Source organism: Aethalodelphis obliquidens, unplaced genomic scaffold (assembly GCF_003676395.1).
Source record: "Aethalodelphis obliquidens isolate GAN/ISIS:26980383/991018 unplaced genomic scaffold, ASM367639v1 scaffold7, whole genome shotgun sequence".
Classification (NCBI taxonomy): Eukaryota; Metazoa; Chordata; class Mammalia; order Artiodactyla; family Delphinidae; genus Aethalodelphis; species Aethalodelphis obliquidens.
In genome coordinates, this window is record NW_020837951.1 from 27,751,033 (window position 1) to 27,774,478 (window position 23,446).

The 23,446-nt window shown below is 42.7% G+C and overlaps 1 protein-coding gene across 5 annotated transcripts in view; it reads left to right on the top strand.

Annotated features, from left to right (window-relative positions):
- Positions 1 to 23,446, top strand: part of ABCA1 (ATP binding cassette subfamily A member 1) — a 182,231-nt gene that overhangs the window by 36,950 nt on the left and 121,835 nt on the right. For 2 of the 5 annotated variants that reach the window (XM_027105323.1, XM_027105326.1), the window contains exon 1: positions 9,342 to 9,584. The exons of 1 other annotated variant lie outside the window; for it this stretch is intronic. The gene's annotated coding sequence lies outside the window, so the exon portion shown is untranslated. Of the gene's footprint in view, positions 1 to 9,309; positions 9,585 to 23,446 lie in introns of those variants that run through there. 2 more of the 5 variants (XM_027105327.1, XM_027105325.1) reach the window with 2 other exon arrangements.

Consider the following 23,446-nt stretch of genomic DNA (forward strand, 5'->3'; position numbering starts at 1 on the left):
CTCTTCCCTGCTGATTTTACTAGGCCTTTGATACTAGTAAAGGGTGAGATTTTTGAGGAAGTGGTCTTGCTTTTGTTAGAGGTGGTAATGCCTTTTGTTGCTTTGTGAATCAAGTTGCATTCATTTACAATCACAAAGATGTGCCTTAAAAAAATCAAATTCAAACTAGCAGAAGTAGAAACCCAGGGTTTTGATCTTGGAGGAACAATGTGACTCTTATTATTGATGCAAAAATAGCAAATAAGAGCCCTCATCTAGGTTCAATTTCGCAAGATTTAGGTAATTCATTGCCTACTACACTCACACTCTCAGCCACTTCTCCCAACACATTCTCAGGATGTATAATGGACTAGTGTGTCCACTCCCCCACACTCCTCCAAGAACTTCCAGGCCAAGGGCCCACAAACTCAGAAGCCTTTACAGGCTGAGCAAGTGGAACAGAAGAGTAAACCAGGCTGTTTAAGAAAAACGGATTAGTGGGGACTTGGCCAAGGTAGAGACAGCATGTTCCACCTAGAGAGAGCCTCTTTCCAGCATCGGCCAATTGTTGCTCTGTGGGAATGGGCCTCGGGTGGTCAGAGCTTCCACCCTTCCAATAGAAGCAAGAAATAAAGATTTTTATTGTGACATTTCCAATCTCATCAACTATTTCCAATGAAATACCAACACACTTTAGCCCAAACCACGTGTCAGAGAGCTGGATGTGGCTATGGGCCGCCAGTGTGCAACTTCTGATTAAAAACTAAACTGCAGGGGCTTCCCTGGTGGCGCAGTGGTTGAGAGTCTGCCTGCCGATGCAGGGGACACGGGTTCGTGCCCCGGTCCGGGAGGATCCCACATGCCGCGGAGCGGCTGGGCCCGTGAGCCATGGCCGCTGAGCCTGCGCGTCCCGAGCCTGTGCTCCGCAATGGGAGAGGCCACAACAGTGAGAGGCCCGCGTACCGCAAAAAAACAAAAACAAAAACAAAAAACTGAAGTGCATAAATTTTGGGAGTCCAAAAGCAGGGTGCTGATGGAGGCTGTTCCGGGGTCAGGACCAGCATGGACACAATCCCAGCAGTGAACAAGGGTATGTGGGACTTTGAGGCACCAATCAGTGGTACTTCAGTGGTACTGCTGTGTGCTAGTGACAGGGCAATTGGCTGCTGCAAATTAGAGGCTGACTGGCTTCTCTAGATCTCTGTGGAAGCCCCCAGGGCTCTTAGGCAGTTCAGGGGGAGGGAGGGGAGGAAGGAAATCTCAAGAAAGAGATATTGGATTTCCTGCTAATAGGTAGGCAAGTGGGGATTTGAGTAATTAAAAGATGAAAAAGAGATATGACCGTATTTGAACTCTAGGCTGGCAAAGTAGTTTATACTGGTTAATCTAATTGAAAATATCAATTTAAAAATCCACAGATTGGAATTTTTGAAAAAAGTCATATTTATTAAGTTATTATTGGACATTGAGGAAAGGTTATATTGTTGTTTGGAATAATAGTATAGTAACATAATAAATGGCATTAATAATAACAACAGCAGTCTTTTATTTATTAATTTATTTTGGCCACGCCTCGGGGCATGCGGGATTGGACCCGTGCCCCCTGCAGTGGAAGCACGGAGTCCTAACCACTGGACCGCCAGGGAATTCCCAACAACAGCTGTCTTCTTTTTTTTTTTTTTTGTGGTACGTGGGCCTCTCACTGCTGTGGCCTCTCCCGTTGTGGAGCACAGGCTCCGGACGCTCAGGCCCAGCAGCCATGGCTCACGGGCCCAGCCGCTCTGCGGCATGTGGGATTTTCCTGGACCGGGGCACAAACCCATGTCCCCTGCATCGGCAGGCGGACTCTCAACCACTGCGCCGCCAGGGAAGCCCCAATAGCTGTCTTTTATTGAGCACTTACCACATGCCAGGCACAGTACAAGCACTTCACATGTACTAGCTCATTTAATACCCATAGATACCCTATAAGGTAGTTTCTACTATTACTTCCATTTGATAGATGAGTAAACTGAGGCACAGAGAGGTGAAGTAACATGCCCAAGGACACACAGACATGTTGTACAAATAAGGAGTTTTCACTTAGCAATGGCCTCCTAGGATTGGTTTTAAATCCTCTCACTTTTTAAAAAAATTTATAAACCTACTCACCAAAAAGTTCTAGCTGCCTTAACAATTTCATCTCTCCATATTCTCTTCTGTTCTTTGTTACTGTGTATGCATTCTTCTAAAATATGTCAGGTTTTACTGTTTCCATGTGGTGATTTATGGTTTGCTTTTCTGCAGTTGTGAACTATCCCCTCTTACTACTAATCTACAAACTCTCTTCTTAATGCCATTTTTCTTAGGTAAAAAGTACCATATGCTTATCCTAGAAATTTTGTAAAATACAGACATGTATGAAAAAATTAATCCTAATCCCACCATCCACAGAAAATAGCTGTTAACTTTTAGGTGGCATTCTTTCCATTCTTTTCTATACACATATAGTCAATGAAAAAGACTACAAATACACTGCTAACTATTTTTACGGAATATAAATCATATATACACATAGCTATAGCTTTGCTTTTTTCAGTTAACATTTATCATGAGTTGTTTCCCATATCACTACCTTTGACAACATTATTTTTATTTTTGATGACTACACATAGAATTCAATCATATGAGTCTACCAGAATTTATTTTAGAATCTTAGATGATTAATAACCATTAACCATTAGATGATTTACTATTTTAAAAATGTTCACTCCTGGAGATAACATAGTACAAACATTTTGAATATAAGCCTTTGACCATATTTTTGGATATTTCCTTAGGGTAAATTCCTCCAAGTAAAATTAGTGGGTCAATAGCTCTTAACACATGTTGCTACGTTGCCTGTCAGAATGTTGGGGCCATTCACACGCCACTAACGCCCTCAGTTTTTTTTTTTTTTTTTTTTGCGGTATGCGGGCCTCTCACTGTTGTGGCCTCTCCCGTTGCGGAGCACAGGCTCCGGACGCGCAAGCTCAGCGGCCATGGCTCACGGGCCCAGCTGCTCCGCGGCATGTGGGATCTTCCCGGACCGGGGCACGAACCCGTGTCCCCTGCATCGGCAGGCGGACTCTCAACCGCTGCGCCACCAGGGAAGCCCCACCCTCAGTTTTTATGATCTTCACTTTTACATCACTCTCTGTTTTCCTTAACCTCTCAGTTTATTTCCTTATATGTCAGGACTGGGCCCTCCATTGAGCTGTCTTTTCTCATTCTAGTAGTGTGTTGAGGGCCTCCCATCCCCAGCAGTAAGCAGCCAGATGTGGGGACTTCCTGCTGAGCTTTGTTGGGTAACGGAGCCAATCCAGAGGAACCAGCTTTAGGGTCAGCTAAACTGACCTGTGGGAAGCCCCAGGCCTCTGGGAATGGAGCCCATCCCCACTAATTTACATACCGTGGATGATTCTTCACGGGTAGGTTTCCAGGACAAGTAACCAAGCTAAGAAATTGCTCAGATTTCACTGGACAGCATCAGTCACTGAAAGCATGGCAATGCAGAAGGGAAATGAAGGCCTGCTTCCATGGCCTGGTCACAGCACAACAGCTAGACAGTGTTGTCTTTGAGGGGGCACAAACATTCGTTCTAGAAGCTATGAAGGGCACTGGTGCAGGGACGAGTCAAACCAACACCAGAACGCCAAGGGGACAACAACAAAGGGAAGACCATGCACTACAGAAGGAATCATCTCCAAAATGCTGAAGAGAAAAAAGAGAGGCTTGCCTCTCTAGCGGCCCCAAAGAAAAGGGAAATCTGGAACATTTCCTAGGCTTTCTTTGTTTTTTAATGACTTATCCTCTTATTAATATGTCAGAGAGAAGGAAAGCTCCTGGCTAAGAAATAACAGTCCCTCATCCCAGAAATCACAGCCAGGAATATGGATTCTTAACAAGTGTCAAAAAAGCACTCTAAGTAAGGAGAGAAAAATGCAGATACATCACTTCTGTTATAATAAATGCTTGATTTCTTTTAATCCCGAGTCCAATTATTTTCTTTTCAAACTTAAGGGTACTGTCTGCCCTATTAATTAAGGGTATTTGCCTATTAATTTGAGTACTTAAAAAATATCTGCCTATAATACTTCTCTCTCTCTCTCTCTCTCATCTACCCTCTACCCCATTTCTTTTTATCTAATGAATTCTAATCCTCTCTCTTCTCTGTCCCTCCTGCTTCTTGAATAATAGCACAGCAGAGTTAGTCATTTAATCCCATCCCTCTCCTTCAATAATCTTACACAGGAGGACAGGGGTGGAGATGAGAAGGATTTCCAAGTAGGGAAACTACATGAGCAGAGATGCAGAAAGTTTGTGGAAGGGGGAGTGGGTAGATAGGGATGGGGGGATGGAGGAGGCTTCAAAGGCCTTTTGTGTCATGTTTGCAAAGATCTTTGTGGGTTTTCTTAACGGACTTTGAGGGATTGTTTCTTTGGAAGCAATGGAGAACCATAGGAAGTTTTGAACGGGAGAAAGATATGATTAGATGCTTTTTGTTTTTGTGTTGGCTTGCTTAGCTTTTTCCCCTTCAAGCAAAAATCACTCCATTGTGGTAGGAAAGATAAATAGGAAGAGGAAGAAACTAAAGACAGGAATAGCAATTTGGAGGTTTCCCAGTCCTTTGGCTTGGATTTAGACAAGTGGGGATGGAGAGTAAGGGACAGATTTAAGAGAAATTTAGGAGATTCAATTGGCCTGACTTGGGTGCTTTTTAGGATGAGAAGAGAAAGATGAGGTCAGAGAGATGAAAAGTCAAACAAGTATGACTCTGATTTCCCACAATGTGTGGATGAGGATGTCATTAAATGAAATTAAATCATAAGATGCATATGGAGGGCGGAGATTTAAAGGGAAGATAAAAAAAATAAGTATGGGGTTTAGTTGCAGAATGTCCTATTCAGTGTTGTGGTGGTAAATGTTAAAATTAGCTTTCCGAAAGAAGAGAAAGAAAGAGAGAGAGAGAAAGAAGAGAGAAGAAAGAGAAAGAGAGAAAGAAAAGAAGGGAAGAAAGAAAGAAAGGAAGGAAGAAAGAAAGGAAGGAAGGAAGAAAGGAAGAAAGAAAGAAAGAAAGAAAGAATAAAATAAAAGGAAGAAAAGAAAGCCCTGACTGTTTCAGATTTCAATGGTGTTAATATTCCAAACCATGGGCTGATTTTAAGCTCACCCTGTGGAAGTCACTTAGTGCAGATCGGGAAGAGATATACATACACAGTCAGCAGTTCTGAGCTGCAGCGAGCACACCACTGGTCCCACTGGATGCCCCACCATGTATGGGGGGCGTACCATCCCAGAGCCCAGCAAGGAGATGACAACTGGCAACACAGGGTTTACGTGAAGCCAAGGGGAGTGGATCATGTAAAAGTAAAAAGAGAAAACCAGTATTAGGAGACATTATACAAGGACAGAGGAGTCAGGAAAAGAGTCGTTAAGGAGGCAGGAGGGTCAGAAGAGAACCAGATTCAGGAAATAAAAGAGATGAACTTGTTTCAGGAAGGAAGGTGTGGTGGGTAGTGTCAAATATCAGAGATCAGGTAGCCCAGGGACTTAAAGGAGGTCATCAGCGTTACCCATTCAGCAGTCTTTCTGCACTTGAGGTATTTTTCTGTTTTTCTACATGAAAATATTTTATAATGATAAGAAAGAAAGCACATATACCCCTCTCTCTCTCTTTTTAAGGAGGTCATTAATGAATCTGGAGAGTGGTGGGGGCCAGAGTTTGCCTGAAATGGGCTGGAGAACAAATAAAAGGGAGGGATAACAGATGAAATCTTTTCAGCAGTTTGGCTGTTAAAGGCAGGAGAGCTTGAAGGGAGGCAGGTTGGATGGCTGGCTTTTAAAAAGAATTATAGCTCATTGATCAACTAGTAATTCAGGGGAATATGTCTGTCTATAATCCAGACTAACTTGCTGATCCCAATGAGAAGCAGAACAAACATCCTACTCAAGTCCAGAAGCAGTAATGTTTTTGAATGTTGCTACATGTCAATAGGAGTCACATTAATAAAGAAGGGGATTGCATTGGTCCAATTATATTGAATTTGTAGGTACTGAAAGCCTATGCAATACATGGTTTACTCCACAAATAATGGTGATTCCTTGTATGTTTTGTTTGTTTGTTTGAATATCTATAGCTTGAGAATTTGTTTCTAACCATGAATTGGAATTAAACTGACTCAAATATGAACTGTAGGTCCTTTTATTCCACTTTACATGAAAGAAGGATTACCTATTTTTTTTCTTTAATTTCGAGGTACCTGTCATTCTCCAGGAATTCTCAAAAAGTCCAGCTATTAGGTCTTAATTGTAACAAATTCTGCTTGAGAAGTTATTTTTAGAATATTTTCTGTTTTATTCTTCATTGACTTCCTGTAATACTCTATTTTTTTTCAGAGTTTCCAGGAATCAAACAGTATGCTATACACATGTGTGGTGAAAATCACTTATATTTAAATAATGTGTGCATGTACATTTATGTAGACAAGTTAACAGATATTATATACCAAAGCAATTTCCAAGCAAAACCTTTTAGGTAATTCCTAATTTAAAAGTCTCAACAGAATGAAAATCTGTAGCTTCATGACCTCTAGCAGGGTCTCCAAGGCCACAGCTGCCTGAATTCTGTAGTTAAAAGATTCCAGGGTCATCTCAGAATAGAACTTCAAGACACCCAGGCTACATTGACAGAATCAGCTTCTCCGGAGCCACAGCAACAAAGAAGGGCCATTCCACTTGTTTGGAAAGGGTCAGCTAGGGTGGGGACCTAGAGTGTTGGTGTTGGTGTTGGTGTTAGCAGGAATTGAAGGACTTGGAGGAAAGCTCGCTGAAGCATACTCTGGAACAAATCGACCTGTGACATTCAAGGGAGAGAATTCATGCTTTTACACTTTCTCAAGGGACACATTTTCTTAACCTCTAACTTTTGGAATTCAGTATTTTTGTCATGTGAGCCTGTCGTACTTGCAAAGTTGTGGGCTTGGTGTCAGCAGACTTAGGTCCTTGTGTCCCTTGGCCAAATCACTTAGACTTTTTGGGGATTTGGGCTCTTTTACTGGTAGAAATCAACACGACTAATAAGCATATTTCAGACATTATGGTGTGTTCATGTATTCATTGCAGAGGTGAGCAGATTCTTGATACCATAGGTTGTTCTTAGTTAAAAATGATCACATTTGGCGTTGGGGCCATAGACCTGTGTATTCAGAATCAATGGCTGTCCTCTCTGGGGCTTTCATCTCCTTCTTGGCCTCATCTCCTTTCTCCAACAGTCTATCTTTGTCTCATTTGTACAGAACTTACTGTCACCCATTCCCCAAGAGAACAATCTGAGGGATTACTTTAGTAGGGGGTGCTCTTGAGAACTATAGCCTTCAGAATGAAGGAATGAAGGAAAGCATTCAGAAAGAATGCTTTTGGTGGTGGGATTTCAAGCACTGTGATAGGTGGATGGTGGGGTGGGTGGGCAGGGAGTGGAGAGTCAGATAGACATAAGCACTTCCATAAGTCACACTTGGAATGGTAACACCTCCTCCAGGAGCTTTCCTTTATATCCAGAGGGTCAGAACGATTACTTTGAGCTCTTGGCTAGACCTGGAGTTTTAAAATTTTGGCATGGGACAATCTTTATAGGCCATTTTCTGGTACCAGAAAATGACATCAATAGTCAGCTACCAACACCCTCTTTGTTTACAGTGCCATTCTTCCCAGGAGCTCAAATGAACAAAATGCGCTTTCAGAAAACCCCTGTGAGGCAGGGAGAGCATATATATTCTGTTTTATGGACAAAGAAATGGAGGCAGAAAGTTGTGGATCATGTGGTTCAGTCAAATTTGACCCCAGAACCCATTCTCTTGACCAGGGTTGTCCTTTGACCCAGGCAAGAGGGACTCCTCTCGTGGGCCCTGGGCTGCAGAAGGCTTGGCTGTGGCCTGCCTCAAACCTCATCCCTTCCTAAGTGTGAAGAGTCCACAGGACCTAGGGGCCAGGCCACCACAGTTATGAGTTGCCGGGACCCCAGAATTCCTTGCAATAAGGCCCCTAAGTGCACTTCCAGGGCTTGCATGGGCCCCCTCCCTGGATCCGTCCTGAGTGTTGACAGAACCACTGACATGTGGACCCGGGTTCAAATCATAGCCTGGACTGTAGCATGGAGGGGCTTGTGCAGCTAGGGGCCCACGTGCACACCTGGAGGTTCTTCTGGAATATGATGGAGCTGGGGGTGGGAAGAGAAGTTGGCTGGGGGCCAGCTCTCCCACTCCACTACTTTCTTGACAAAACTTAAGTCAAAGGGTGAGGAGTCTGAATGTGAATCCTCCCTTCCAGTTTGCTCCAAAGGTATCTTTGTCAGGTAGGAGAAACTTGTTTTACAGTTGGTTGGCTTGATTTACGAGTTAAATATTTGGACTTGAAGTATGTGGGCCTCCATTTGTACTCTTGCTTCTGTTCCTCAAATGTTATGGGCCGTCTTGCTCCTGATTGTCAAAGCCAAAGCCAGAGGAAGAAGGTGGAGAACTGGAATGGTTATGTAATTTTACAAGACTGCGATTCTCTAGCTGCACTTTGCGAATCTGTAGAAACCTAAATACAAGCCATGTGTATCTATCACTGGGACGCTGACCAATACGATGAAAATAAAAAGGGGGCTGGTCCACATTGCTCGGTTTTTTGTGGCCTTTCTCCTCCACCCAGTTTGCTAAGAGAAGGAGCAAGACGCTTTTCAGGGGTCCTCCCGGGGATCTGGGAGGCCCAGGCTGGGAACCCCAAAGGCAGTAAGTTGCCTCTTGAATTCCAAAGTCAGGGTTTGTCGTGGAAAACAACACCAGCCAAGTCCAGAGGACTATCCACCCTCTCCCACACCCTGGGCACTTGAAAGGAAAAAAAGACTAAAGGGTTGGCATCCCGAGGGGTTGCAGCCTCGCGGTCTCTTCCCCTTCCTCCTCCTCCCTCAGCCCCCTAAGTCCCTCTGACTGAGTAAATGAACAAAGGAAACACAAATTGCTGAAAGCAAGAGTTTAGAGGAAGCGATGTCCACTCGTGCTGTTCGCTGCCCTGAACCTGGATAGGAGTCTCTGTTAGGCGCAGCCCCAAGCCCTGCGTTTGCCGCTGGTCCTGTGCTGGCCGTCCCGGCAGGGGCGAGGGGCGCGGACCCCCACCAGCACCCTCCGCCCGCAACCCCGCGCGCTGCAGGACGTCGCCCGTTTAAGGGGCGGGGCGCGGCTCCACGTGCTTTCTGCTGAGTGACTGAACTACATAAACAGAGGCCGGGAAAGGGGGCGGGGAAGGAGGGAGAGAACAGGCTTTGACCGATAGTAACCCCTGCGCTCAGCGCCGCGGAATCTATAAAAGGAACTAGTCGCGGCAAAACCCCGGTAATTCTGAGGAAGAGTGAGTGCGGCCGGGGCCGGAGGAGCGGCGCCGACACCTCTCTCCGCGGGCGCAGGTGGGCAGAACAGGGGGCGCCGCGTGACCAGCGCCGCCACAGCCCATTTCTCGCGGCGCTTTGCTCCCTTTCCCCCACTTCTTTCCCAGAAGGGTTTTTCAAGGGGTGGGGGAAAGAGCCGGAAACAAAAAGTGGAAAACAGGTAAGAGGCTCTCCAGAAACTTGGGCTGGGGTTATTGTTTTGTTTCAGGGCCGAGGAGACTTTGAGAAGCGCTGGGTTTCGGGGACTTTAGTCCGAACCCCCCCACGTCCCCACCTCCTGCAGCGCAAATGGGGGGGCGTAAAGGAGGGGGGGACGTCCTAGGACGAGCTCTGGCGACCTAAAGACGCGGCGCCGCTGTGCTCAGGGTTCGCCCGGCGGTGGAGCCCGGGGAGCATCTTTGGGCGCGGAGACCCGAGCGCAGTACCTGGGGCGCAGTGGAATCGGGGGCTCCTGGTGGTGCTGGGGGCGCTGTAGCCGGAGTGGGGAGAGTGGCAGGTCTGGCACTGAGCTCTTCCTTTTGTTTGGAAGCGCCTGAGCCGGCTGGAATCCTCTCTGGCTGCGGGTCGGCCGGCGCCCACCCGGACAAATGCTAGTCCTCAGTCTCCACTCCGTTCTTGCTAGTTGGACTCTGGTCTGAGGATCGGTCCCCTGCGCCCCCGGACTGGAGCGGCGCGTTCTTGTTCTCCAAGAACGCGACTAGGAGGTGCACCAAACCGGGTCCATAGCGCTAGTGCTCATTTGAGGCCTCGGGGGCTTTGTTTGGGTCCTTTCTACGCTCTCCGTACGCTCCCCGGAGCTGGTTTCCTGACGCAGCTGGGGCGACGAGAGTTCTGTTTCTTTAAAAAACGTTAGACTTAGAAGGAGGGCCTGAGGAAACCTGGAACTGAGGTGCCCATTCCCCTGTCCCCCATCTTCCTGCCCTTTGCTGCTTGTCTCTTGGGGCAGCCTCAGGGCACGGATGGGGAAGCTGGGGCGAGATGGTGTAGCGGAATGACCGAGAGTAACCCCGGCGGGCGGTGCAGAGCTCGCAGCTCCGCTGGCGGGCTGCGCTCCGCGGTGGGGGGAGGGATGGCTAGGCGCCGGCTACGGGTGGCCACGGGGGAACTGATCCACAGCGCCTCCTGGCCGGGTGGCCTGGGAATCGGCTCCTTGGCCGGAGTGAGGCCGGGCTGTACGAGGCGTTGTCGCTCGAGGGTTCCTGACCGAGATGCAGTGAAGCCGGGTGTTTGCATACTGGGAGGAAACCTGGGGAACAGGCGAAAGAAAGCGCGTCTGGTTCTGTTTTGTTACAATGGTTCCCAACTCCCAGAGCGTTGCTAAATGGAAGGTTCTTGGGGCGTGGGCCAGTGCCAGGGTTGTGTGTAGGTGCCTCTTTTTCAACACTTATCAAAAAGAAGGGAATAAACAAGATAAAAGAAAATAAGGAGACAGAAAGAAAAAGGGAGAGAAAGAAATGCAGCACTACAAAAGCGATACCATCAGCTTTTAAAACCAACACTTTTCAGTGACACAACAAACTGAGCGAGTAGTATATACATTAATATAATAGAGGACAAATTTGATATTTAAAAAAATTCTTTGGTGATGAAAATCAGCAAGTCACTTTCTAAGGCCCGGTCCCCACCTCCCCACAAAGAACACCTCACAAAATTTTGCAAGTTCAAAAGCAGAGTTTTACTGGTTCTTTTAACAATAGTTTGGGACCCAAACCCAAGTTTTGATCTGCTTTTCAGACAAAATTTAAATCCCAACTAAAAAAGTACTTAGTTTCTCATTTCCCCTTTTATTAATATTTCAGCCCATCTTCCTCATACCTACCACAAATTAACGGAGGCTTTCTTTTGTTCATATCGTTCTCTTGAGGCATTTCTCCCAAATGCAAGAAAGTGTGAAAGCATGGAGAAGTTTCCGGAGTAGAACCTCTTCTGATGGTATAATAATTTTCAAGTACAAAGTTTTCATTGTCAGCTTGTTCCCCAAGTGCTCCTTTTATAGGAGCTTTAATGCTTTATGCGTTAATTTATGATAGAGTTTTGGGAAAACACTGGATACACAGAACACATTAGTATTTACTCGAGAAAAAGCAGTAGAATCAGAGTGACCAGGCTTCGATGACCACAGTTTATTTAAGGGTAAGAATTTCTACTGTACTCAGAGTAATTCATTAGCCGCCTTGCAGGGACCAGCCTAGTGTTCAGAATGACATATCTGATTGTGAAGGGAATACCTGTGATATGTGTCTCCCCTCCAGATGAGCATTTGAAATCTCAACCCTCAGTTTACATCTAAATAGAGGCCTGTAAGGGACCCTGGACACCTTTTGACTTAGGGCATATTTACAGTTCATGTGAGACAGTGTAAGACAGTAGCTTAGGATTGGAAAAGGGTGATTAAGGATTGGTTGTTTTCAACCTCTGCTCTAGGAAACCTTAATGCTTACGTTATTAAAAATGAATGAAACCGAATGAAACTCAGCAACACAGCTTTTTATTATCTTCTGTAGTATTTACCTTATATGGAGAGAAGTTGGAATATTTTTCCATCAAAAATTTTTTTAGGGGATCTTCCTTCCCATAAACCAAGTTGCTTATACTGTATTCAGAGTGATTGTAAATATCTTTGCTATTTTAATTTTTAGCTCCTAAGATAAATGGACATTATCTTAGACTCCTTAATTATGAACTTTTTTTAGAATCTAGAAAACACCAATAGATGTGTGATTTTTACATTTCTAAAATACTCTCGAATCCAAATACATTTTTATTTACTATCTGGATGTTAAAGGAATAATGAAAGTATAATGCTCCTTACGGTCAATTACCTCAGTATCAAATTTTAAAGATCTTGCTGAAAATTTGTTTTAATTTAACTATTCTGGGAGAGGGGCTACACTGAAACTGAAACCTTCTTCATATTTGCATGTGGAAATAATCATAAGTGCCAAAGTTATTGCAATATTTATTTAATAGACACTGTTAAATAGCACCAGGTGCCAAGTACTGATACAAATGTTTTTCAAATACTATTTTAATTTTTACAACAAATCCACTTATTATCCCTATTTTGCAGACTGAGAAACAGAGAGGGTAACTAACATGTCCCCAGCCACACAGCTTGCAAGTGGCAGAGCTAAGTTTTGAACCCAGCCAGTGAGCCCCAGATTTCTTTGACTCCCACACTAAGCAGTGAGGTGGTGCAATTTCAGTTGCCATGGGCAGAGCACTTTGTGAGGATGCTCGCTGAGTTCCGGTATATTGATCTGCTCTAGTCTTTATCAGAATCTGCAGCCTGTGTTGTATTTCCCTTGTTGCTATGAGTGGGCCAGCCAAGTTCTTTTCAGCTTGTTGGGACCTTGGTTGTGTAGGGATTGCAACACCATGGAAAGGATAGACAATAAAATTTGCTCAACTCTAATTCTTTACTTGGTTTAAAATGAAAAATTTACTCTCGTTTTAGCCAAGTATTTGTGAGTAGGTCTACGATGATCTCGAAATCTTTTCCTGTGTGATGCATAGAAAATGGATAGACAGAGGATTTGGCTGTAAAAGGATAAGGAACAAAAGAAAAAGGGAAGGGATTTCCCTGTGGCCCACTGGCTAAAACTCCGAGCTCCCAATGCAGGCGGCCCGGGTTTGATCCCCTGTCAGGGAACTAGATCCCATATGCCACAATTAAAGATCCCACATGCTGCAACTAAGACCTGGCACAGCCAAATAAATAAATAAATAAATAAATAAATAAAAGGAGAGAAAAAGGGAAGAGAACTATTAGTTAGCCGTCAGTCTTAATTTTGGTGAATTTTAAAAATTGTTTATTGTACAATATGACTTCTGCTTGTTTTACCCCTAATTATGTCTTGGACCTTCTGAAATAAACCGTTTTTCTGTTACTGCCATTACAGTCTACGAATCAAATTTAGCCTTTTCTTAAGGCATCTTTCTCTGAAAGTACGTACAGTTTCAAAGTCAGCTTAATAAAAGTGAAATAGGATGGGAAACTCTTTTTCTTATTAAATTGGTGTAGCACCTTAGAAATAAACTCTTAGGAAAGATTTCTTCTTGATAAAAAGTTACATTATTGTTGATTTACCTTATGCTGGGTGTTGTTTCAAGCGTTTCACACGTAATAATTTAGTTCATTCTCATGAGAACCACATGAGGTGGGTTCTGTTATTATCTTCATTTTACAGATGGGGAAACTGAAGTATAGACAGGGTAAGTAGCCTGATCATGGAGTTTGTAAGTTAGTAGTGGAGCTGAGGCTGCATCCCAGGCAGTCTGGTTTCCATGAATTTACTAATAGCAGGGTAAGGACTTCATTAAAATATCAAAGTTTTGACAAATGAAATACTAGCAAAAGGCAAAAAATGAGTCTCACTTTTCGTTTGGATATTTCCGACCGCAGATAGTTCCCTGGGTAGGTAACCAGCATAGGTGTTGTTAAAGACGCACATTTTGGAAATATCTGAAGCCAGAGGAAGGAAATCTCACGTGTAAAATTGCTTTCAGGTAGAGCCTTTGGTTGTTCTGCATTCTGTTGAGATGATAGGCTGTATTAAAGCAAAGATCATTTACTCTGAGGAGCATCAGACTTGGTTCCTAAAACAAAGGAAAATTTGAAATCCTGTCTTTTTCCATTTTGAAAATCTACTCTAAGACCTGATTTAAATGCCATCCTTCTCATAAGCTCTCCTGAATTCACACCTTCCTGCCAACACAGTTAAAATTAATTATCCCCTTCTTTTTTGCTCCCATAGGATTGGATCACAGCACTATTCATGTCATGGGTTTAATTGTGTTTTTGTTGTTGTTTTCGTTGTTGTTGTTATAGTTCACATTTGTTTGTCTTCTTCTTGAGTGTATGCTTCTCCAGGAGGGCTTTGATTCATTCTCCTAGTCCTTAATTCACCCTCCTTGATATGGAAGGGGATTCAATAAATGCTGACTTAAACAAGTCAGAGAGAATGGGGAACTAATGTTGGTTTTCTATATTCTAAAGATGAATTAAAATGTTGGGATAATCACAGAAAAGCTAGGAGTTCATTCTTTCCTTAGTGGAGTAAAGTGGAATGAGCCTGATGAAACATGGGACAGCAAAACTGTGGATTATTTTGCTTCAAGAGTAAGTAATAAAACAGTTTCTTGTGAGTTTTTGAAAAAGCATGAACGGAAATTGGAAGTAAATATAATTTGTGATGAAAAATGTGTCATTAATGAACTATTTAAATGGACAGCATGTTCGAAACTACAGAAAACAGTATTGCAAATGCCTAAGGTCTCTCAAAAGGTGAGCCCTATTGATAAAGAAATGAAGAAAGGACGACCAAATGGTATGAAGGTTCTATACTCCTTCAACCATCCTACCAACAGCTGGTTAATAAATATTCCTTTTGAAGAGTTAAAACCTGGACAACTTGAAAAGGCTGAAATACTTTATGTTTCAAAATGTGGGACATTTTATGTGAAGTTATCTAAAACTAAAAAGATTTTATCAGATTTAACAGTATTAATTACTAAAGAAGTAAAAAAAAACCTCTTTTTTATCAATGGAAAATATTGAAAAAGGCTTAGAATGCTTGGTAAAATCTAAAAAAACTCTGAAGTGGTATTGATCCAAAGTAGAAAAAAGTGTGTTGATGAGAAAGTGCTTGTTTTTTTAGTAGATCATAGTAGGTATGAAATAGTGCCTTTATGTAATACCAAGGTGCTTACTAAGGAAATCAGAAATATTCCAAGACAAGCTGTGCCTTGTAAATGGATTTGGTTTGAAAATTTTAGGAGCATGCCATTTGAGTCCATTGTGTGTTTAGCTGCTCATTTGGAAATAAAGATTCTTTTTCTGAAAAAACAAAAAACATTTTATAAAATGTTTTAAATTCATGTAGTCTAGAAATAGAATTATATGAGGAAAAATTCTAGTTAAATTTAGGTTTATGGCAGACTGAGAAATATTAGTATGTACCTAGGCCAGTTTACTTGTTGTAGAACAAACAATTCTGACTCCATTCAGCTTCATTTCTCTTCTTGAGGTAGCTGTGATTTGAGAAAGTGCTGTAGTCTGTGACATTTCACATTAAACTACTTCTATTTGCACATTAATTTATTTTTTAAAAATAAGACTGAGATAATTCACTAAGTAGTTTAGAATTTAATTACTTAAAAATAGCATTTAGTTTTAAAAAAACCCAAAATAACCTTTTATGTATAGGATCTTTTCTTTTATTCTTTTTTTTTGTGTGTGTGTATTTGTTTAGAACTGCAACATTTTCTATGCCAAATCCAACTTCCAAGAAGCATTTGGAAGTCAGAACATTTTATTTGGCTAGTCTTGAAGTCAAGATGTTTTATGATAACTGGTGTTTAGTCCGGGACACTTCCTAGGAAGAATTTTGTATATAAAAAACTAATCAGGGGCTTCCCTGGTGGCGCAGTGGTTGAGAGTCCGCCTGCCGATGCAGGGGACACGGGTTCGTGCCTCGGTCCGGGAAGATCCCACATGCTGCGGAGCGGCTGGGCCCGTGAGCCATGGCCGCTGAGCCTGTGTGTCCGGAGCCTGTGATCTGCAACGGGAGAGGCCACAACAGTGAGAGGCCCGCCTACCGCAAAAAAAAAAAAAAAAAAAAAAAATAATCAGTGGCTATTAATTATTGGGAGAGGATTTTTGACTACATAGAGAATATGATGAAAGCTGTGATTCTCTCCAAAGAAAAAATATACACAGGCATGTACACTCCAAATTTTACATATAATTACATACAATTTGACGTAATTATATTCCACATGTAATTTGAGAAACAGACTAAGGAGTCATGTGACCCTGGGCAAGTCATTTTACTTTTCTGAGATATAGTTTCTTGGTTGATGAGATGAAAGAGGCTGAGTACATGACTTTTAAAGAGCCATTCAAGCTTTTACTTCCTCTAACTCTGTCTGTAGTCTGGAAGAAGGATGATTCTTTGATTGGAGCTGCCCAGAGAAATGTCCTGAGGGACAGGCTCAGCATTAGTGTAACAGATCCTGTGGGTTTTGAGAGGTGGAGTGGAAATACCCAGGGGAATGCATAAAGAGCGTTTTTGTTTGTTTTGTTCTGTTTCTGGTTTTTTTTTTTATGAGTGTTTTGATGAGAGTGATGATGGAAGAAAAGAAGATGGTGGGAGGAGAGGAAGGTAGAAGCCTGAGGGTGTTGGAATTGCCTATTTACTCTGCATTAGGTGGATGAAGACTTGAATCATGGAACCAAAAGGGGAGTTTCATCCAAAATGCAAGGAGGGGTTGGTTGATCTCAATAAATTTCAGTGGAACAAACATGATGTAGTGAGACATTTGTCTCATTTCTGACTCAGCATCTGGAGAATCTCTCTGAAACAAAATGTTCATTTGGACTCTCCATTCTGGACATCTCCATTTTGAGTATAGGTTTTGCTTCTTATATTGCAGTCTTGTTAAGCCAATACATGATAGGAAAAAAAAAGCTGACTTTTAAGACTCATTCATCCTCCAAGAAAGGATGAGAATTGGACTAACCTTATGAAAATATTTCTAAATATCTCAGAAGACTTTCACTGGGGGTAGATGGGCAAGACACAAAGTTTTCTAAAGCATTGCTCTGAATTAGTTGTTTCATAGATCATAGTAGATTAGGACTAGAAGGAAGAAGAAGGGGAAGAAAAAGAAGCAAGAGTTTTCAGGATTGGGGCAGGCATGGGAGGAGGGAAGGAACTGCTAAGAAGTTGTTTGGGTTTCATATCCCTATTTACACTTGCTTTGCAAAATTTCTGTGGGATGCCAGGTTGGGAATAGTTTTTGCCAAGAGTCAAGCCAAGCTTGTTTTCTTGAAGAAGCAAGTCCCCAAGGGGATGACAGCTTGAATTCAGTTGGATCTGGTATTTAGATGATCCAAGTTTGACATAAAAGGTAGCATTGATGGAAACAGCAGCTTTCCTTGGAAAGGCAGAGAGAATGTAAAGGCCCAGACTGATGGCTTTATTTTTTAAATCTCTCTATCTATCTATCTCTATTTATTTATTTTGGCTGCGCCAGGTCTTAGTTGTGGCATGTGGGATCTTTTAGTTGCAGCATGCACGCAGGATCTGCAGAGTCTTACCAACTGGACCACCAAGGCAGTCCCACAGACTGATGGCTTTAGATCGATCTGTAGACTCTTCTCCACTCCCAGATGCAGGGTCTTGGGATGGAAGGGGCAGTTTACCTTAGCTGGGGTGAGGTGTGATCTCTGGTACTGGACGAAGGAAGGAAGAGGACGACATAATATTTTAAAAATGTGTGTGTGTGTGTGTATCTGTCTATGGCTAATGTACAAAAAATACCGTTAAACTGAAATTCATTTCTTCAGCAAATATTTTTCACACACCATGTAAATACTAGGTGCCGAACAAATGTCAAAAGACTTTAAGGATCTGCCACCATGATGATCTTTAGCTTGGCATTCAAGGTTCTTCGACATAAGACTGACCATTTTGACAGCTTTGTCCTGGACTTTAAGAGGCATCCACTGCTCTGGATTTTCTCACCAGTGATGAGCATGTAGTCTGACTCCGTAACTATCTGTTAACTGACTCTCCCTCTATGGGTTTTCCTCTTTTCTCTGATTTCTACTTTAAGAACCCCTTCCTGCTATTTTTTGGCTTCTCATCGTTCCGGAATCTCACAGCCATGCTTCGTGGTCGGCTTTTGTTTGCACTGTACCCTCTACTCTGATTCCTCACTGACGGAAATTTTGCCCCTCGACCGTGGGTAGATGAGCTCGGCATGGGCTAGGCCTTGCCCCGCATTACCATATTTTCTCCTCACTGGATCCTGCGGTAGGCAGCGTGTAAGCCCCTCAAATTATTTCAGTGGACTCACACTTTTGTAATCATCAATACATATATTTTTTAAAGTTAACTTTATATTGGTTCTCTAAATTGAAAACTGATATCAGTTGTCTCAAATAAAAGGTAATTTTTAAAATAATTAGAATGAAAGCAAATTATTTCTTAAACAGTCTGTCTATAAAATAAACTTGCTTTCTAAAGGCACTGACTCTGAGACTTGCTCTCACTTTGTTAAAAAAGGGAAATTAAGCACATGTTAAAGAGACATTGAAGAGAAGATCAAACAGAAACTTTCTCCTTAGTGTAATACAGTTTTTACAAAGGCTAAAGAAGTGCTGAAAAGAGTGTTTTCTCATTGTGTGATTGAGTGTTTAATACTGTGCCTGTCCATCCCCTAAAATCCTCTACGTGGAATTTAAGTACTGCTTAAATTCATCTTGTGTAGCTTTCCTGCATTTGGGGAAATATTGAGGTTGCCCCATTTTTCAGATGGTGCACCTGATACAGAGACTAGTTAAATAATTTGTTCCTGGTCCACATGCTTCGATCATGGCAGAGCCGGGGGTTCAAACTCGTGTCTGAAACCCAAGCTCCAGGCAGTTTTCTTAGACTCAGAAGATCTTCTACTCCACTCTATTTGTCATAAAAGCTTGTTTTCTGTTCTGTGGCTCAGAGTGGTAGAATGTCTTACTTAAATTGACTCCCCAGCAGTCAGTAACTGGAACTTAAAATCTTAGCTTCTTGCCTCTTTAATCCAGGCTTCTCGCTACTGTACCAGAATTTAGGGTAGTATTTACAGTGTCCTTTTAGGAGAGAAAAAAGAAATTGGGTCTATAAGTCTGTCCTTTCAGCTTACAATGGGCACTGAACCTTTGAATATTGAACTGACCTCATTTATTCTGTCTGTTGGTCCAATTTGAATCTTAATAGGTTTTTCAACTGGATTTTTTTTTCTCACTCTCTTAAATAACCATTGCTCTTTGCTTGTAATTTCCTTCTGATTTCGTTTCAAATCAGAAGGAAACCTCCACAGAAGTCCTAAAGGTTGAGTCTTTCCTGGGGACCGTTTGCTTTATGTAAAAGTACAAAAACCCTATGCTAATTTTGGCCATTTAGGATTAATTGTGATTAAAGGCAGTTTATCAGGTCTTTTTTCTTTATTTTTAACTTTAATGATTGTGTTAATTATAGTAAGGACCTTGAGTTCAAGGTAAAGAAAGCCTTTGGTCAAGTGGTGTTTATTGAGTTGTCAGTCCTGTTGCCGGATTTGCAAATTTAGTGGAATTAATGCCATTTTCCAGTTTCCAACTCCAATCGCGTTTCACATGATCACGGTGTGGCTTTCTCCTTGGCTGTCTGACGCTAGGTTCCAGTGGCCTCCATTGAGGGGAGTGGATATGCCCCTGGAGGCTGCAGAGACCAGCAAGGCACTCTGTCCTCAGGTGGAGCTCCACCGGGGACTCTCTGCTCACCTGATGTAGACACTTAGCACACGGTCGCTTGGGAAATGAGAGTGTGTGCATTTTTAAATGCCAGTGTCAACCGCAGTTGAAAAAAGAGGCTAGCAAGAGTTCCACTCAATAGTTTAGTTTCATCTTTCCTTAAGCACTTTTTTATCTGGCACGTAAAATATTTGATTTGTGAAGATCTTAATGACAGTAGCACTTTCTAGAAGGAATACTCAAAATTATGATAATATTGGAATAATAGAGATCACTTTCCTCTGGGAGCATCCTCCCAGACCTCAAATAATGGAGTTCATGTTGCCATTATTTGTTTTTAAGAGGCTAACATCCTTCATTTTTTGTTTGTCAGAATCACAGGTAGGTGAGTTTAAACTTGTGATCTTATTCCTCTTTAATTCAGCGAGGCAGCCAGCAAAGTGGTGTGTTTTGGTGGTTATAGAGAAGGAGTTCATTTATGAAGCTGGAAGGGCGGGGCTTAGACCCTGTACCTCTCTGTGCCTGCCGTGGAGTCCTGACTACATCCTCACCTACCTGGTCAGCTGGTCCCCGCTGGGCTGCAGGGACAGAGGCATCTCGGACACATGACCTGTGCCTGCACTGTCTCAAGAGCTGGCTGGTGAAAGAGGAGGTTCTGGAGAAGGTTGCTGGGTTTGGTCACATACTCTACGAGCTACAACTGGAAAAGAGCCTGGAGATAAGATAACTTGTTTTGGCAAGAGTAAAAGGAATAAAGTGTTGAGGTGGAAAAATTATATCCAGGTGTTGATATGCTTCATTGAGTGAGTTCTTGACTTGAGCCTCTGGGTTTAGAGTTCAAGGCACCTGAACAATGCTGACAGTCCTGTATTAGTGGCTGAGCCCCTAGGGGAGGTATTCTTGTTAGCTGGCATGTTTACTTGTTTGCTGCCATGTTTACAGGGGTTCTAGCGCCTCAGTCTGGCAAATTACAGATTCTCCTTTGCTCACATGAAGTCCATGAAAATGAATGTCCTTCCCAACAAATTAGAGTGGCTTTGGGGAAAACCAAACTAAATGTACTCCTATTTAACCTGTGTTTATTTGAACACAGCTGGAAATTTTGTCATGGTTTTGGGCTACCTGAACCTGTATTTCAATGACATTTCTGACATGTTAGCATGGTGAACCTGCTTTAACTAATTTTTCTCATCCCTGAAGTCTGACTTCAGAGGCTTTCAAATTCCACAAGTGTTTCCGAGCACCGAGTGGTCCTGGGCTCTGGGCTCAGTGTGGCAGAGGATGGTAAGATGTGGAGACACCGTAGCTTGCTGCACATGGCTTGCAGTTTAGCAGGGACCACCTGAGAAGTTGGTACACTGGAGGACGTGGCAGGGAGAGCTGAAGAGATGGAGGAATTAGAAGGCCCAGATTGCAAATAGGTAATTGACCTAGAGGCTGGAGGAAGTGGGCTGGAGAAGAAAACTGTGCTGGGTGCTAAAGATGTGGAGGACGGCGGCCTGCATGGAACGGAGGAGCTGACTGCCCCCAGAGTGGGAGAATAGTGTAACTGGGTGGTGGGGTCCCCAAACAGGGGTTTATGGTACAACAATGGCAGAAGTGGCATGAGGATACCAGCGTAACCCTTTCACATCTCCCACTGAGCTGGGCACTGCAGAGAGTTCCAGTGTGTTCTGGAAAAGCCCTTGGGGGAAATCGTGCCGCCTGTGGACAAAGAAGGGAGAAGAGAGATTCCTTTAATAAACTGCCCGTTTTGTGCCCCATCCTTGATGAATGCTTTACCCTGTGAAGTCAGCAGCACTCATCATTGTCAATAGCTGCCGTTTGCTGGATACTTGCTTTGTTCCAGGAACTGGCTAAATATTTTATATACATTATTTGTTCTATTTAATGGAGAGGATACAGGGACTCAGAATCCCTAGGGTCCCAGAGCAGGTGAGGAGCAGAGTCAGGATTCAAAACCTGCTTTCTCTGACTCCAAAACCTCCCTTCTGTCTACCGGGCCAGTTAATTCAAGAAAATAAGAGTTAAGGACATCTGGGGAAGTTTGCTGCACAGCGGCATTGGCCTGCAGGAAGTAGAAGGCGGTGAAGGGATTTGGGTTTGTCTGTCCCCAAGTCCTTTGAGCACTGTTATGGGAGATTGGGACTGACATATATATACTAATATGTATAAAATAGATATAACTAATAAGAACCTGCTGTATAAAAAAATAAATAAAATCAAATTCAAAAAAAAAAAACTTTTTAGCCTGGGAGAAGGTTGAACATCTGAAGATGTTGACCCTTCCGAGATGTAAACCAAACGAAGTGGTTGTTTTGTTGATACAGTCACCAAGCCTTTTATCATAAAATTCTCTTGGAAAATCCTCCTCCAACAACAGGGAATATTATCCCGTCAAGTTTTTCCGCAAATAAAGGATTGCTCGTGGAGGTGGGCTTGCTTGTGTTTCTGTATCACTCAGGGTGTTTGTGACTTTGACAGTTCCTTCCCTGCAGGGCCCTCTTGCTTTGGCATTATGATTATGGTTGAGAAAATTTTTTTTTCTATGACATGTAATGTTGACAGGTATTTCATTTCTGGGAGAAAGGTTCATTTTTCCTATATGCTACACATCCCCAACCAGAGAAAAAGCAAATAGTTGTATTGATTGCTGAAGTCTTCCTTTGAAGGTTGCTCTGTATTTGTTTAGTGGAAATCAGCAGGGGAAGAAGGGTTATCTCTAACATTTTGTCAGAATTCCTCCATAATTCTACAACAATGAAACAAGAACTTGGGGACAGGACAGATTTGCTTTCAGAAACCCTGGATCTTGTCAGTTTTAGAAGTCCTGAGATGGTTCAGCTGGTAACAACTGGACTGTTGAGAGTGATAAATAGGATCCTTGGTTGTCCAAGTATCAGTGACATGATAGAAATAGATTTACCCTTTTTGAATCTCCTTTAAAATAGAATTGTTGACAGCATGAGGAATTATGCTTCTCAAAGGCTCGTTACAGATTTGTACAGTATTCATGTATCTCTTCTCGCTGTACGTTTTTATGTATTCATGTCATAACTCTCATTTTGAAAATTAGCTATTAGCAAATACTTTTGTCCAGGAAATTGAATATCTATTTCAGGGTGAAACAAGAATGTGCAGTTATCTATAAACTTATTGTTACTAATAATCAAGTAAGTATGATACATTTGGTACTTAAAAAAATATCCCCTTGAGTTACAGATTGTTAGAATTGATAAAATTCATTGGATCTGTATTTTTTAAACAGGTATTGTGATAGCAGAGCCTCTTCTAGAATGACAGGAATCTTCGAGAATGATAGAATGGCTTCCTTTTATCCTTGACTTTTATCTTGGAGGATTTCTTACATCTTTCTTTCTCCTTAAATTTGAGTATTAAAATGTTATGTTTTAAGTAGGAACACAGTTTCAGGGGTCACTGAGTACCAGCCCACGGCCTTTCTGCAGGCCTTTAAGGGTCTAGTGGCAACTAAGGACAGTTTCACTGAGTTTGTGGGTCTGCAATATGGTTGGGGAATGCGAGGGGGTAGAATTTCAGGATTAGCATGAACGACCTTACAGGTAGAGAGCTCACTGGCAACTGGAGACCAGGAAAGAAACTGAGGCAGTCAAATTAACTTCAGCCTTAATAAAACTGATGGCTCAGCCTGGGAGAGATCACGGGGTGACTCCACGGGGCGACTCCCCTCCTTCCACCACGGCAGCCGTGTCCTGTCTTCAGTCACG